General features: G+C 38.0%; 1 protein-coding gene across 4 annotated transcripts in view; it reads right to left on the bottom strand.

Moving 5' to 3' along the window:
• ALDH1A1 (aldehyde dehydrogenase 1 family member A1) overlaps positions 1–4,904 on the bottom strand; it is a 55,407-nt gene extending 50,503 nt beyond the window's left edge. The window contains exon 1 of one of the 4 annotated variants that reach the window (XM_069775895.1): positions 4,887–4,904. The gene's annotated coding sequence lies outside the window, so the exon portion shown is untranslated. Of the gene's footprint in view, positions 1–767; positions 894–2,658; positions 2,789–4,560; positions 4,579–4,886 lie in introns of those variants that run through there. The other 3 variants (XM_069775894.1, XM_069775892.1, XM_069775893.1) reach the window with 3 other exon arrangements.
• Positions 4,905–12,315: the final 7,411 nt, after the last annotated feature.

Genomic DNA, 12,315 nt, shown 5'->3' with positions numbered 1-12,315 from the left:
TTCATGAGTTGTTTTAACAATATTAGTCTCATGATTTATCTTCCCATTTCTTCTCTTTGTGACAGCAGGTAAAACAAAATAATATGAATATTTTATTAGACTGGAGTATAGTGTCTTGTCTGGCTTTAGTGCAGCTACAGCTGTACAAATAATGCATTTAAATGCAAGTCAACAAAAAAAATCTACTTTTTTTTTTTTTTTTTTTAATGAGAGTACAGGAAAAGCTATCTGGCCATGCTTCCTCTGGTAACTGCAAGAGTGAACTTCAAAGTAATGATGTTTTATAAGGCATTTCAAATCCATTCCCTTTGTGTGCTATCCAGTCCCTCATTTTGTCATGAATTGAAGTGTAGAGTTAGTTAAATAATATACACTCACAACATATTCTTAAGGCTATGCATTTTTGTACAAAGGTTCATTGTTCAGTTTATACAAAGACCATAATGAATATTTCTTAAAATAAATCATGGAAATTTGTATTGGAAAAATTTTAAAATAGCAAACACATGAGAATTTCGTAACTTCTCAAATATCTCCCAAGTAAAAATTATCTGAGTTCTTCTTCATTTTCCCCCAGACCTGACAACAAAATAAGAAAAGCTGCTTGCTTTCTTCTAAGAAGATAGAACTTCTTAGGGGTCTAAACTCTCTTTACTAGTTTTGGAATAATTATTAATGCTAATAGAATTAGAAAACAAGACAAATTAATTTCCTTTGCTTAAATTCAGGCTTAAGCAATATGCTAACAATCAAGAAAAGATACTAACCTGATTATCATGTAAAGACATTTTGTCAAATAGGTTTGTGCCTGTAGCTGGACAGTCAATACGGAAAATTCAGCATGAATATTTATGGTAGAAAGTGCTTTGCCTGATGGTGAGCATTTGCAGGAGCAGGGACTCTATGTAATGCCATGCAGTGGATTAAAAAGGGAGTGTTTGTGAAAAGGGATGGTCAGGGTTCAAAAAAGGAAAGGATATTTTGGGTGGGTGACTCCATTACAGTAAGAATCTGTCTGCTTTTTGTCCTAATAATTTCAGATATCTCTCTCTATGATTAAAATATAAAATCACCCAAATATCTTTGGATAAAAGATGAAAATATTTTCTTCACAGATTTTTTGCTGCTGTATGAAGATGAAAAAAGAAAATACTGTCACCTGAGACACAGATACCATGCAAAATCTTGAGAATTTTTACCTGGATACCTCTATTTTTTCAGTCAAAATATAGAAGAAGAAAAAAAAACGCAACCAAACAAACCCCCAAAAACCCCACACCCCAGCAGCAAGTAAACTTCATTTAACAGTTAGAATAATCACATAGTATTGCATAAGGTTTAAAACTAGAGATATGTCAGTCACACTATTCCTTGAAATAAGGGTTTGCTTTATGGAAACAAAACATCTTTCAGAAGACAGGACCATGCCACGCATCAGTGAAAGTAAATTATTTACAGTGGCAGGGTCTGTGTATGAAGTTGTCATTGAGTGCAGCTTCCTCACCTAAAGGTGTGGGTGGTTCTCATGTCTGCTAGGACCTTGCTGTCCTTTCTCAATGTTTTCCATTTAATTTGTGAAGTTGGAGGAGGACAGGCATATTCCCAACTCTGCTATTCTCACCCAGATACTGAAAATAATCTGTTCAAATCTAAATCCCAGGAAGTCTTTTCCTAATTTAAAAGTGAGCAGTTAATGTTTTATGAGAAAATGTTAGATTTATAAAATTTATATGGGGCCTCGTTGTCCAATATATCATATTTTTTTAGCATCAGTCCAACACTGCAAATGCATTTAAAGGTACAGATCTAATTAATCTCTGAATTTCTTGCCAAAGGAAATAGTAAGCAGGATGGAATATACTGTAGGACCATACCCCAACATTGTAACATATTTCTATATAGAGTAAGCTATCCTGGCTATCTAAATCCTTTTCCAGTGCCCTTATTAACACATTAAAGCTTATTAACCATCAAAAATTTGTGCTAAACCTCTAGCCTCTGAGGAAATTAGCAATCCGATTAATATTCTGCATGTTCCTGGATAGCATGTAAGATGACGCTGTTTGATCATAGTTAATATTCTTCTATATTTAGCCTAAACAAATTCTTTGAGAACATGAGTTATACTGCTATAGCTTGAACGTTGTGAGCTTTATTGCCTTTATGCTTTCAGTACCTCTTTTCTGCTTTGCTGGATTTCTAGGCAGCAGTATTAGTTTTCATGTATTTTTAGCAATCTGTCTAAACATATAAGCAACACATTTTTAAATATTTCTTAGTCTGAGTTTTAGTTCTGAGGTGAATTCTAGTATTATATTAAATCCAAAAATACCCTTGTTTCAAGTGCCAAAATACCATTGTTTCATCCTAAATGTATATTTATCTTTCTGAATCTATCTCTATATGTCTCAAGAATAAGGCAAAATCAACTGCAATACAAACATGAACATTGATAACACATGATAAACTGTCATCACACCAAAATGATTTATAGCAGTTTTTAGTACAAAAGTTATTAATCCACTTGAAGCAGTTTCTTAAAGGATAATTTCTAAAAATATTGGCTTTATGCTTTTGTAATATTTCAGGTCAGATAACCACATGTATGAATAGCTATGTGCCACTAACTCCCACAGGACACAGCCACCCCTGCATTACCTGTGCATTTTAAAAGTTACTTTGCTCTTGGTTCTGTTGCTCTTTATTATCTGATCCTGCATTCTGCAGCTTTGACAAAGTCTCATACTCAGTATGGCTGAAACCAAGCCTGCTGTGGAAACTCTGTCGAGACTAAATTTCATAGATAGAAGTGAGTCTCGAAAACACTCAGGACTGTGGATTCCTCTTTGTATTACATAACTATCTTCTAGAGTCATTCCACTCAGCTCATTACAAATACTTGCCCTAGTTTACTATGTACCAAAATGGTTCTTCTCAGGCCACAGCACTATCTTTCTCCCACTCTTGCCAGGCCAGTATATATGTTGATGGAAGACAGGGGTTTTGTGTGTATTGCACTGAAAATGTGCTGTTGCAGGCATGGAGCATTTTCAGGGGCTTGCACATCAGTTTTACGTGGGGAGAACAGTGAGAAAGGACAGAAACTATGGTTCTAATCTTCTGCATGTGGGGGATAAAAATGTTTACTCTTGTAAAATCACCAGTATGTTTACTGTATGTGTGATAGAATGACAATTATTTTCTGCCTTTCTAAAGGTATCCGCTTTCTAGATATCTGTTCGATAGATGTTAGGCTAATTTAATTTTACTCTTTTCCCCTACTATTTTACATTCTGACTAAAAATGGTTTTATGTGTCAGTTCTTATGGGTTTATGGCTTCCTGAAGATGTTGCAGCATCTGTGTAGAACTGGAATTGTTATAATCTTAGATGTCCAAACTGCATAAAATTATTAATGTAATCTGTTATATAGATTCATAATGCCCTGGATTTGTATTAAATCACACATTTATACCTTTCTCTTATGCAACGCTCATGTGATCTATGATGCTTATAGAAAGAAAAAGATTGTGTAAATTAAACAGTATTAATTATCAATATTGAAACAAAGGTGTTACTGTAAGTTCTTTTAACTTCATGGAAAACTAAAAGTATTTTTCATTGCTGGTGTAAAATAGAGCAACACCCATCACTGCACTTTTGCATTACTATATAAAGCAAAAATCAAACAGAAAACCTTTATAAGGACCACATCTGTCTGTCTTCACTGGATCTAATACAGTTTGCACATAATTGTACCAATATTTGAGGAAATAAATAATCAATATATTAACAATAAACTGTAAAACCCCCCTAAACTTAGTGCAACATGTCCTTATTTGGTCTCATGTTGATTCTGTCCAGCTAGAAATTCCCTCACACACCCCCAAAAGAAACTGCCAAGGACGTCTTTTTGAGGGGATATTATCTTCTCAAGTGCTTTAACATTCTTCTATGTTCTGATAATCAAGCTTACTCTTTGTCTTTCATTACACATTCCTTTTGTGCCCCATTAGTCTGATGATTCCTCTGTCATAAAGCAATGTTTTTGACAGAAAGGAAATTAATTTTTCTTAACATATATGATGACATTTTGACTGCAGTATTTTCAATGTCTCTCTTTCTTCCCATTTTTCAAATAGATTTTTGATTCTGTTTCCTGGATATCAGATTTCAAAAAGACCACTGGAATTCTTTTAATTTCAAAGCATATTTGCATTAGCATTGCTAATTAATGGATAAATTATTAACACTAATTACTGCCACACATCTTCATATGCATGCAGACACATACATAGAAAATTAGCAATTTAATGTAACTGTTGCTGTAAATTTGACTGTTAATAGTCCATGAATCTTACACAACTCTCTTTGAAGGCTTAAACTTTATGTATTTATATATTTACATATACGTATGTACACATACAAGCACACACAGACATATATTTTTTATAAAGGCATGTATTTTTGTATTAGTTGCACAGTAACACCTGTGTTTCCTGAGCATGCATTTCTTCCAAACAGTACCATATGTAGTCAATCAAAAATGCAAGGCCTTACCTTTAGAATCAGGGCTTGATTTCTTAGATCTGTTATATTTCACTTCCACAGCACGCTCTGCCCTAAGGTCTGTGATCAGCACTACAGTCAGAGTACCAGGCATGACCTCTATATATACACAGTTCAGTAATAGCAACAAGTGAATACTTAGATTCTTACTTCAGTTCCACATTTATCAAGTGATATTACTCATAGAAAGAGATCCTTCAAGCAAACACTTAATCTGCATTGAATTGGGAGTGATCTTGATGATACACTTGGGGAAAAAAAAAAGGAGCTCATTGTACAACACAGCAGATGAAAATACCCGCAGCCATTGCACGTACCACTCATTCTGTTAACCATGTAATATACATTGTCATTTTGACGTGTAGACTATTTCTCTTCCTCTATCACCTCCATGTCAATCCAATTCACTCATTCTTGCCAATGATGAAATGAAAAAAAAAAAAGAAAAGAAAAGAAAAAGAAAAGGAAAAGTGGAAAGATTGTTATCCTAGATCTGCATTTGCAGAACATTTTAAAGCCAGTTAGATTAACCATTGGGAAGATGTTAGTCTAGATAAGAGAATCCCCACTGGTTTTCTGTCTCCCTTAGACAATGAGATCACATAGTTGTGTCTGTGCCTCTCTGTTTTGGATTGTTCTATTTTAACACATAACAGATTGAGGGCTGCCTACTATTCCTAATTAACTCAAGTTAAACTAATGAGAGAGAGGGTGGAGGGAGTGCCAAAAAGAGAAAAGAGATCATGAGTTGGAAGAGATTGAATTACAACTTAAAGAGGATGGAGAAAGGAAAAGAAAAAGGGGGGGCGGGGAGGAGGTGCAGATACAGCTAGGCTGAAAAGTAGGGGAAAAGAAGGGCCTGAGAACAGATTTGCCATTTATTTCCAAGAAAAGGCAAAGATGGCTTGCAAAAACACTAAAGAAATATAAGTAATCCAACATTGTATTGAAGTCAGATTGTCGCTTGTTAGGAAATACTTCAGCACCCACTGGAGAACAGCTCAGATTCCAAAATCCAGTTATTGCTCTGCTATCAACAGCTTTATCCAGCATGTGCCCACAGTTTATTGATGTAGTTATTTTTGCCAAGAAAATACCATGTAAACTACCCGTGGAAGAAAGTTGTCTGTTCTTTCTAAACCTCACAAAAAATGCCAGGGATATGTCAGGTTTTGTTGTACTGCACCAAACAATTTTAAATGTAGTTTTCCTTATGCTAGGAGTTGGAAATAGGCACACATGCACAAAGAGGAAGGTAGAACTGAATGTTCTCTATGTAAAAACAATGTGTTATTTTCCCAGCTATGAATAGAGCAATTTCTAAATTTTATGTTCATGCACAAGAAGTTTTCACTCTTCATTTTTACTGTTATAAATTATTTTGTGTGTAGACTTCTTTATATAGAATATATTACAACACATTTTTTGAGAGATTTTCTTTGGAAGATTTCCTATGTAAAAGCACAAATCTGAATCTGTACTGATCTTCAGTGCTGTCCTGATTCTGCTCTCACACTGCTGTTACAAGTAGGTTAGTTGTTGGGCTTGATAGCGCAACCCATAATAAAATGGTAGTGACCAACTTTAATGTAGAGCAAGTATTAAATAAGAGCCGAGTTTCAGGTGTGCACATACTGTGCGTAATGCCATGTTTAGAGGGGTGCCTTTTGCCCCAGCCCCAGAAGAATACTCTGGCCAAGAATCCCACATTTCTGTGCCAGAGACCTCCTCTCTCTACATGCAGAGATGGGGACAGGAGCCTGCTGGAGGCAGAGGGGACTATAGGAGTGTGTTTGGTATGGTTGCAGCTGAGGCTGTAGGGTTTGCCAGAGGTACCTTCAACACATGTCCCCAGTCCAGATTCGGGCTGGGCAGGAGGAAGGAGGGGTGATAAAAGCTAGGGAAGCAATAGGAGAAGTGGAGGTGGAAGGGGAGAGCTGGTGAGGACAAGGAGGAGGGCAGGACTGGGGGAGTCACTGTGAGTCAGGTTGAAGGAAACAAGTGCAGTGAAGAAAACATGGTGTCATACCAAGGGAGAGGAAGCGGGAGTCAAACCTTCACATTGGGGAAATGAGGGAAATGCTGGGAAAGCAACATGCAGAGAGGTGGGTGAGGCTGAAAACAGAGGGGCTGGGTGAGGAGGAGTTTCCGCAGGCAGTGTGCAGTGGAGAGAGGAAGGGGACAGAGGAGGGCGGTGGGAGAGTCAAGGGCTGGGGATGTAGCCTGGCCCCTGCCATCCCAGCCCAAAACCAGAGGCTCCTGTTGGACTCCATGCCTGCATGTGCCTGCACACGCATGCACACATGCGTACATGTAGGTGCTTGCCTCTCTGCTGTGGCCCGGATTGGGGTTAATAAAAGCACTGGCTGGTTTGACAAAAGCCGAGGAGATGTGACAGGTAAGCGGGAAGGAAATACCCTGCTCGTTTTGGCTGGCTGTAGTTATTTGTGTCTAACGAGGCCAGCTCGTCGCCAGGCTCTGTGTAGATGAAATGAAGCGATGGGCTGAAGCAGGGCAAAGGAGGCGTCGCGTCCTGACAGGCCGAGGTGTGACCTGACGAATCCTAACCACCCCAGACATCTTCGGGAAAGTGAGGGGAGGGATGGCAGGAGCACAGGGTGATGGGACACAGCCCAGGCTTGGGCCCAGGGGAGAAGGAACTGGGGAGGGAGGATGGGAGGCGGGGGCCCTACAACACCTTGTTTCAGGCTGAGCACAAAAGCGAATTTAATTATAAACTCAGCTAACGGGACACAGAACTTTGCAACCAGGTTTTCTTTGATGTTTGTTTTTTTTGTGTGGTTTTTTTTTTCAAAGGAACTTTTTGACACATCCACTTCACATAGGGAAAAATAACTTTAAACATTCTCACATCTTCATCTCATTAACAACAGAGGTTTGGGGTTTTTTCTTTTCAGGGAGGGGGTTATGTGCTCTAGGAGAGAGGGACGCAAACATTAGCTTTCAAAATGCATTCAGTGACATAGCTAAATGATAAACAGCCTGACTTCCGGGCCATAAGTATGTGAGCACCTGTACCTTTGCAATCACTAAGTGACTTTGAGCATCTAAAGATGTTAACATACAGCATTGGCAAACAGGTATGGCTGCAATAGATCATAAGATGAACATGCTCTTGACCATGTGTTTCTACAATTATGGGAATATTCTTTCTATGGACAAGTGTGTATATTTGGGTACACATGGGCCAGGGAATTTACGTACGTACAAATGTACCTCGCTTGAAAACTTTAGGAAAAGCTGTTGAAGTACACTTAGGGATGTTCTATAGTTGTTCTATTTTAACCTGTGCCTAAGGCTAGCTGTTTGACAAAGCAAAGAAAAACGAGAATGTGAACTGTAATTTAAAAATCAAAAGTAATGGAGGGAATATCCTGGTTATCATTAAACAGTTCTTCCCATGGGAACTACAAACCAACTGCTGCTACGGTTCAGAAACAAGCAAAGGCAGAGCTGGAGGATAACATATGTAGGTATAGGGCAGTTGTGCTTTGCATTCCCTGCTACTGTAATTTCCTAAAAAAGGAAATATTAAGAGAAAATGATTACTGAAAAGAAAAAAAACCCAACCTATATATACTACAGTTTTTGTTGCCCTTAATGCAAAACTGATAGAATAAACTTTTGCTCTGAGTAGGTTGGGTTTGATTTTCATCCTGTAGTGATGTTTCAAAAATACAAGAGTAAGTTGTAACAGTGGGTAGGTTTAGGCTGCTGCATTTCACTGTGCAACTCTCACACTAGGAATTAGTAGTTTACAGAAGCTATATTATGGTTAACATACAGTGCTGCTTGGAGTCAAAGGCAGTCAACTGGGTGCAGGATGCCAAAAAGCCAACTGTTTTACTATTTTTACACTCGATTATCTAGAACACAACACATCTGTGCTCATGCCAGCATTCTTTCTCTTTGCACTGGAAAACATACAAGTTAGAAATCCATGGTTCTCAATAATTATTAAGAATACACAGAGATTTTTAAGGACCAAAAAAAGAACACTTGGTCTCCAGTTTTGACAGTTTTAACTGGCAGACCCTTCTGTATTGCACCTGTGTGCACATATAAGTAAATGAGAAAGACCAAATTTAGAAAGTTGTAAATTATCTTTCTGAAATGGATCTTCTACAGTGTATAATCACTTTTCCCTTATCAAAGAGACTTTTACGCACATTCATAAATCCAGGTGAATATTGTATGTCACCTGAAAAACTGTATTCTTGAGAAAACTGAAGGAAAAGGGAGAAGTGATGACAATTTGGCTGAAGTCCCAGCACAAACAGGCAAAACTCTGTAGAGAACTGACATTAAACCTGTTACATATACACATTACACTATATATTTACACAAAGCTAATGTAGGCAGTCCGGTCTCATTAGACTACTGTATCACTCTTGACTACATGAAGCTGTAACAGACCGCTCCAAACATGGGTATCCTTGCACAAAAGGCTGCCAGAAATGTAGGTTTACAACTGCTGTGAGACTTTGGAAACTAGACTGCCATAGGATTACACATCGAGTATTAGATCTCTCCAGCTCTCAAGGAGGCTGTAAGTGTGGTATCCTCTGGGTCAAGGTCAGGGAGGACAGAGGATTGAGGATATAAGGAAGGGATACAGCCCCAACTTGCACCTTTTGCCAGTCTGCTTGCTGGAATAGCTTGCTAAAATGAGGGTTAGATTAGTCTGTCATTTTCCAAACTGACACAGTAATGGGATTGGAAAAAATAAAGAGCATCTTCTTGGAGAACAAAAGGTTTTCCAAAATATATAGAGGCAAAACCCAAATATTGATTTACAAAAAGTCATTTCATGCCAAAAAGAGAAAAAAAAAAAAAAAGAAAAAGGGAAAGAAAAATATGCACTTCTGGTGTAATGCTGATGTAGAAAAGAAGGAAAGGCTTATATCACTCAGTGTAAATAATGAGAAACACATGGTATGTGTTGGATCAATGAAGTGACACCAGGTAAAAACTTTCTATCACACTTACCTCTAGCAGTCCTTCCTTACAGCTTGAATTCCACTGAATAATGTAGAATTACTCATTCCTCCTCTTGATATCAAAGTTCAGGTTTTTTTCATTATCTTCAAGTTATTCAAACAAAATTTGTGTTTTGAGTAGAAAGGTGCAAAGTCAAGCCATTAGTAATGTTTTCTGCATGATACTTGTCATAGGCTTCTTGGGCAAATCATATCAGAATTAGATTTTGTTTTCAAAAGCAATACATATTCTAACTGTATTAAAAGCTTTCTGGAAATCTATTATCAAAAAAAACCATCATAACAAAACCCCACCTTCAACATGTACCCTACTGTGGGGTAAGGAAAGTCCCATAGATGTTGTGATTACTCAGCAACCATTTTACTAAAAAAAGCATTGTTCTGAAAACTCTGCATGTAGGAACCCAGTGAGTCTCTATGAGTACGCACCTGCCTGAGACTTCAGAGAGCATGAAAAAAAATCACTGTAAGAAGTGTGCACTATCCAATTTAGTGTTTTATAACTGCTGAGGCTATGCAGATAACAAATCTAAACTTTCTTTTTAAAATGAAGATGGCATGGAAATCAGTATCTTCAATTTTGGATTAATTATTGGTTAACAAGGGATTCCATTTTGCTGCCACAGACCACATTTTGTTTTCTACCACTGTGTGGTGTTGCTTTAGGAATCCTAGGAGTTTCCTAGTGCTTTCCATGTGAGAGGGAATGAATTGCCATACTCATGGGAAGGCAGCTTTTGAGCCAGTCATCCAAGCAGCTCTATAGCAGCCAACACACTAAGAGCACACCCAAGGGAAGAGGCAGGTATAAGCCACTTGCTTGAACTTGAAAACTATCCATACTGAGCATCTTGATGAATTTTTGTCATTGAGGTTGTCAAGCACAGGCATTAGTGCCCAGATAGATGTGAACACACCAGAGCGGTCAGCCATCTTAGCAGCCACTTCTAGCAATTCTGTACATCCTGCATAAATTATGCCAGCACTTGTCTGTACTGTGACTAGTCTTCCCACTCATACATGTGTCCATTGCCTGAATGATGCAGCATTTGGCAACCCATCCTGAGGTTTTAGCTCTGTTGATCACATGTAAGCCCTTTTTACATCTTTCTTTTTCTAGCCTTGGAGCATGGAAAGCTCTGAAATACTTATCAGCACCCAGCGTAGACTTATGCCTGAAGCTAATGTCATACCAGCTTCACATCAGGAAAACTCAATGAGTTTAGTCACGTTACTGTTAAACCACTCCAGCAGCGGAACAAGGTCAGGCCTTTATAATGAGAGGTGATTTACATTTTAGGCATGGTTTTTTGCTATTTGGATTGCATGTGTTTTCATAGTTTGCAAATATTTTAACACCTTTTGTGTCTCCATTAGTTCTAGTGTGGATTCTTGAGAAACATAAATGTGGTGTATTATTATGCTCACAAAAGCTGAATATCTCCCGGTAGATGGTAATGCACTCTGCAGAGGGGAAGCAGTGTGTTAACACAGGGAGAAATTGTCATATTACTCATCATCTTTTGACTTAATCATTTGCAGATCAGTGGAGGATGAAGGACTGTTTGGCACATGTCCATCAGTTTTGGTCTTCATTCTGCTGTAAAATGTATCAGCAGTCTCCAAGTCAAGCTAACAGGAGCTTAGGGACTTCAGACAAGTCCACCCTCTATATGATGTCTGGCATGACTGAACCTACAAGTGTGACATTTATTATGGGTTTATTTCAGGCGTATCTATGTCCATGGTGGTGAAACGATGTATGTCATCTTGGAGGAGATGCAACAACTGTGTAATACAGTATAGTATTGTTGTTAAACTTTTTTTAGGACAAAACAACCTCTTGAAGTGAACTGCATATCTGTTGCACGCCAGTGATAAAATACACATTTTATCACATGCATGCAGTGTAAAAATTACAGTTTAGTTTAACCTGATGTATATATTGGAAATAAAGGTAAGCAGCAAATATCTGCCACCCTAAAGGAAGTATTTAGCATGCTCACTTAGCAGAGAAATAATACAAATATTTAATACATGCTCTATGTTCACAGTAAATCAGATTTTCATTAAGAGAAAAATGTTTAAATGGTCAATTTTCTATAAAACACTTGTGTATCTGAATCTGGGAAAAAGTTGTCTAGGAAAATTCCAGGCACAACACTGCTAAATTTCTTGCCAAGTGACAAACCTTTAGCTCAAAAACTCACAGTCATATTCTTGTAAAAAAAATCAGCTAGAAAAGTGTCCCCCAAAACAAAAGTAATAGACGAATTTTTGCCAGTTATTGGAAAATCAGTACAACAGACAATTTTACAGGAAATGCTTCAGTCATTGTGTTACTTTTTATAATGTGTGCCCTTGCAGCCGAAAAGAACAGCACCAGAGCAGTCAGGAAAATGCCTGAGTTTTATGAAGTGTCAGATATTGAAGGAAGAGAAGATGAAGCCCCTGGAGTGCAACACTGTTCAGACTACTGCAGTATGTGAGCCAAGAGGTTGGCTCTGAAGTGGGTGATTCACTGGGATGCCCAGAATGGGACTCAGGACAGGTGGGATCAGTCTGTCCTTCTACCTGGAAGCATTTGTGTTAATTACTGTCTTAAAGTGTTATCTTGGAGTTTGTTGTTTCTGACTTTTTCGTTGTTAGGAAAAAAGGAGTTAAGTGTGAGGGGACATACTTGCACCTTGTCATGGTGAGCTTTGTTGAACTGGAGCTGAGCTGT

The sequence above is a fragment of the Haliaeetus albicilla genome, chromosome Z (genome assembly GCF_947461875.1).
Source record: "Haliaeetus albicilla chromosome Z, bHalAlb1.1, whole genome shotgun sequence".
Taxonomy (NCBI): domain Eukaryota; kingdom Metazoa; phylum Chordata; class Aves; order Accipitriformes; family Accipitridae; genus Haliaeetus; species Haliaeetus albicilla.
Note: the sequence above shows the minus strand (reverse complement) of the source record. Positions and strands in the feature narration are given on the sequence as shown.